Genomic DNA, 5490 nt, shown 5'->3' on the forward strand with positions numbered 1-5490 from the left:
TTTTCCGAGTACGGCGGGAATCGCACAACTTTTAATTGCTGTCGCACAAATTCACACTAATGGCGCACTAATGTTTGGTAAAAGAAAAATTTCAAAAATGTAATTTTTTCCATGAGGGGGGCTGGCGAACATTTCTCCAGCCCCCCATATATGTTTTTAAATTTCCGGTTAAACCAGTATCGCACAAATTCTAAATATAGTCGTACAAATTCACACTAATGGCGCACTAATGTTTAGCACAAAAAAATTTCAAAAATTTTATTTGGGGGGGGGGGGGCTGGTGAAATGTACGTAAAAAAACGTTATCAGCATAAATTAAATAAAAACTAATAAAATACCTTATACATTAATACACACTATTTATACATACTTTCCAACTTAAAATATGCTGCATATGAATTATAAACTTCTGTAAAAGTGTACGTATAAACTATATTGTGACAGTGTCCTATTTATTTTGGTATAACTGTATCAAATAAGTAAGTACCTAACTCTGTTGAATAAAATATTCAATATTCAATAAATTAAATTAATTTTTCATCACATAAAAAATTTGATTGAATCTCAACATTCATTTGAATAGGATATATTCACGGCTTATCTTACTAATATGTTGCTGTACGACGTGCGTATACTTTTTTTAGTAATCACGCGTAAAAATTAATTGTAATCAAATAAAAAAATTTCAAAAATAACTGTGTCATAAGTTTTTATATTTTAAAAACAAACTAAATATTATTCTTTTTTTTTAACGTTGGCAGGTAACTTATTTAACAGAGTTGATTAGTGCTAATTTCTCTGCATAGGTAGGTATATTATCCATAAAGCTACCCTAAATGTAATACGTTATTAGGATTAATTAAACGATATAATTTAATGCAATAAATCTGATTTAAGGTTTTAACCATTGAATCTTAAGAGAAATAAGAAAAATAGAAATCGACGAATCTATTGGTTGTACAATAAGTTGTTTTTAGCGTAGGTTAAAGTAAAATTATGGAACAACGGCCATATTATAGCAACACTAGTTTTTGTCAAACTTATATTCATATAATATTCATTAAATGTTTATATTAACGTTTTTTTGACATATAATATAAATATATAATAATATATACACAGTTTAATTTTCATAATATTTTTGTTCTTTAGATATATGATTAGGAATCAGCTAAGTACCTTTTATTAGTCATTTTTCGAAAAGTGTTGATATGATTTTTATTTGTAAATGAAGAAGAAATATCAGAAATATATTGTATTCGTATTTCTTTAAGTCATTTAAAGTTCACAAAAGTTAATCACAAAAATTTATAAATTATTATATGGCTTAAAATTAAATAAAATTATGTATTTTTACTATCGAAGGTTTGAGAATTTAATACAAAATTCCACAATTAGTTTGGGTGGATTCCTCTCATAAAAGTTTTTCATATCGGGTGAATCATTCATTTACGTTTCATCAATTTAATACACTCATTACATTGACCTACTGAATGACAACATACTGTCAAAACCTATTTCATATAGCATCCCGACTTCATCGGTTTTCTAGAACAAATAATTCAGTATTTTTACCAACAATTAAAATTATCTAAGAAATGTCTAAGGTTTGAGGGCCATAACGCAGGAGTTAAAAAGTCAAGGATGGACAAGTTAATGTAATTTTTAAGTCAGTTAAGTTGACCTTCTCATTTGACTGTTAACTATCTGTTTTTTAAAATGAGTTAAAAATTAAATAATTGACATTTCGAACACATAAATCAAGTTGGAAATTAAGTTAACAAATAACATCAACATTAAGTTTAACTTAAAAATATGCCAAGCCTTGTATAAAGTATTGAATCAAACTTGAAAATTAGACCAAAAAAACAGTTTCAGAAAAATAAGCACAAAGTACCTTAAGTACCTAGGTACTAGATACAAACATACAATCAAATGATTACCCTTCAACATTAAAAAATCTTTAATTGATATTGGATGGTTAGTAAAACTGTTAAATACATTTTAAATGGTTTAAAATAAAATTAAGAAACATTTGCTTTAGATTTTTTTTTTAAATTTTATATTATGATTCGCACCCTAATATTATAAAACAGCATAATGTATTAAATATAATATTATACTAGCTGACTCTAAAGTCTAAACACGACTAGGGCTCGGATGTTGTAGGAGAAGCATATTTCTCTATAATATGCTCTCAATTTATAGCGTAAATAGTGTAAATAAAATAAAATATATACATACTTTTCCTAACAGCCGCTAAAAAAAAAAAAAAAAAAAAAAAAAAAAAAATGATAATCATTTAAAATTAATGGGATATTATGGACTTGCCATTAATAGTAAAATTAAATTATAATTTAAAAATGTATGTTGATTGATTTTATAAATAAAGAACCCTGCAGAGTCAACATGTTATCACGTATAATCTGTGATGTTATAGAAGATGTATAAGTCTAAATATAGTTAAACATTTTATGATCATCATCATTCATTACATGAGTTATAACTTGATATGAGACATAAATCACATCAATTGAATTACGAAATAAAACAAATTAAAAAAATAAATAAACACAATATGCACGTACTTCTTTGCTCTAAAAATAAAATAATAAACATAATATTATAAGGATGACCTAATTATTCGCTTCAATGAAATATATCATTACAAACAATTTCAAAACGATCTACCGATGGGAGTCAACTGTTTGCGTTAATGTCCATGTATTTTCTTAATTTAATATAAGGTTTTACATAAGTTTCTGCAGTAATTAAAAAAAAAATAGAAAATACATAGGTAGGTAGTTAGTAGTTACTATAGTTAGTAATATTATCACGAAGACTATAGAGTAAGGAGACCAAACACGTACGGCCGTCCACTTGCCATAACAAGTCTCGAGATTAAATGGCCATACTGCCACAGGCTGCGTTTCAGTCTCTAGGGTTACTACTTTACCCGTAGGGATTATTCATGTTTTTTTACGTTTTATGGAAAATATATATGTATTATTTTGAACCATGACTCTTTTTAAATTGTATAAGTATAGCTTGTACGATTATCCATTAGGTACTCATTTATACATGTGTATTGTGCATATAGTATGTAAACAATTTATTAGTTTCCGTACACTTATATATCCGTAGGATGTTCATACTTCATAGTACTGCATTTTGCACAGAGGGCCCCGGTCTCCGACTGCCAAGGACTACTTTCTTTCTTTTATCATGGTATTATCTAAAGCTGTCGCTAGTTGTAGCTATATAGATATTTATTGTATCCGTCTTATAAGTGCGTAGACACCTTAGGCGTGTAGCAAATTTACGCTCAGAAAACCACGATTAACTACGTTAGTATAAAAATGAGAGTGGATCGACCTAGTATGAAACTTGATGGTAAGAACTAAGAACATTATCTGTGTTCGTGTGTGAGTTTTTACGATAGTTCAGTTTTTAATTGAGTTATGAGTATTTTTAATTTACGCTATATTATATACGCATAACTTACTAAAAAATTAAAGTATCGTAAGAACTAAGCTTGCCATGTTACGCACTTGTAAGGTGGAGTCAACAAATGGCCGTGTGGCGTGTGCCCGTGTAGCGTCCTCTTAAGAATAAAAATTATTAGTTTTGTTAAAACACAATGCGCAATTATGTCATCCAATATGCATTATCTGGGTTAGCAACATAACGCAAACGTTGAACTCCAATACACTGATTATGAAACAATTTATTATTATACATCAAGTAGGTAATGATATTTAAATATCATATAGGTAATTATGTGTGCAATTGGTTGGAAAGTTACAGTCTAATTTAAAGTTAACAAATAGAAAAAAATATCGTCAGGAAATCCATACATTCCTTAATGGAAAGCTTTAGAAGAATAAAGACTATAAAACAATAGTATTTTACAATAAAAGTGATTACGTACCAGGTGTATCTGGAATAAAATAAAAACTCTCATTATTAATATTATAAAATATTCATAATATTGTTCTACGATAAGATCATGGATTCATGGATAATATTATAGTCTTAAAACTATATTAATATACACATGTAAGATGCATCTCATATAAAATATAAAATAAAATAATTATTAAAAAATGAAATAATAACTTACTAATTTCACCTAGGAATAAAATACCCGGAAGTAATTGATAAGTAAAATTATAAAATATTTGTTATTTGTTATGATTAAAGACGCAAATCTAGTGATTTGTTTGAAAAGTTGTCAATGAATTTACATAAGTTTCAGAAGGATACCAACTTTGAAATTGAATAGTTTTTTGGTAGAAATAAAAAAACAATCTAAATTTGATAATATAAATATGTATGGAGTGGCCGAGCGGACTAGAGCGTCGGTTGCGACACGCGCCGTCGCCGGTTCGAAGCCCAGCCATGGGTGGCACTTCTCTTCGGGCTGTCACGGTGCCTGGTGGGAGAGGCCGTCATTCCCCGCCCGGGGAAAGGATTTACACTCATATAACCTCACCGAAAGCGTTATCGGAATCGCAGTGAAAAACCAAGTCAGGAAAATATAATTATAGCTACACATATAGTATATTGCTGACCTCATTAGTAATACATAACTATACCGGGTGATTCTTTAATTATTGAACACTCATTATTTCAAAAAGTGTAAATTTTTTTGAAAATATTTTTTTACATAGTTTCAAGTCGATTATAAAACAACATTTTTCTTAAAAAATTATATTTTTAAATATTTTTTATCCTTATAATTTTTTAAGTTTTTTAATTTTTTGAATGACAGCATATAATTTTAATTTCATATTCCAAAACAAAATATTTTTCTTAGTATTTTGATACATGAAAATCGAATTTGGGGCGAGTAGTTTATGAGTTATAAATATTCAAAGTTTAGATGAGTGGAGAAGTCGACAAACATTTCGTGGGGTAACCCCGTACTACTCCACTCTGCTCATCAATACTTTGAATATTTATAACTCATAACCTACTCGCCCCAAATTCAATTTTCATGTATAAAAATACTAAGAAAAATATTCTGCTTTGGAATATGAAATTAAAACTATATGCTGTCATTCAAAAAATTAAAAAACTTAAAAAATTATAAGGATAAAAAATATTTAAAAATATAATTTTTTAAGAAAAACGTTGTTTTATAAGCCCATTGAAATTATGTAAAAAAATATTTTCAAAAAAATTTACACTTTTTGAAATAATGAGTGTTCTATGATAAAAGAATCACCCGGTATATGTATAGTTGTGTTGCCAAATCAATATTACACTATTTTTAAAACGTATACTTTCAGTACTTTATAACCTTATAACATAACAGTGGTTACTTCTATTGAATGTCAACCCTTAAAATTTAAATAGTAAAAGTTACTTCTGATCAATACATTCGAAAAAGTCAATCTCGCGGCTCTCACCTATAATTTAGGTTTTATAATGTCTAAACTCTAAACTCTACATACAATTTATTAAAAAACAATTATGGGAGAAGAC

At 27.9% G+C, this 5490-nt stretch overlaps 1 long non-coding RNA gene across 2 annotated transcripts in view; it reads right to left on the bottom strand.

The window, feature by feature from the left end:
* The window catches only part of LOC100573495, a 6561-nt gene extending 1883 nt beyond the window's left edge, over positions 1 to 4678 (bottom strand). The window contains exons 1-5 of one of the 2 annotated variants that reach the window (XR_003839861.1): positions 4124 to 4678; positions 3932 to 3940; positions 2589 to 2597; positions 2245 to 2259; positions 371 to 409 (exon numbers count right to left, since the gene is read on the bottom strand). This is a non-coding gene — a long non-coding RNA (uncharacterized LOC100573495). Of the gene's footprint in view, positions 1 to 370; positions 410 to 2244; positions 2260 to 2588; positions 3840 to 3931; positions 3941 to 4123 lie in introns of those variants that run through there. The other variant, XR_003839860.1, reaches the window with a different exon arrangement.
* Between the last annotated feature and the right edge of the window lie 812 nt (positions 4679 to 5490).

This window comes from Acyrthosiphon pisum, chromosome A3 (genome assembly GCF_005508785.2).
Source record: "Acyrthosiphon pisum isolate AL4f chromosome A3, pea_aphid_22Mar2018_4r6ur, whole genome shotgun sequence".
Classification (NCBI taxonomy): Eukaryota; Metazoa; Arthropoda; class Insecta; order Hemiptera; family Aphididae; genus Acyrthosiphon; species Acyrthosiphon pisum.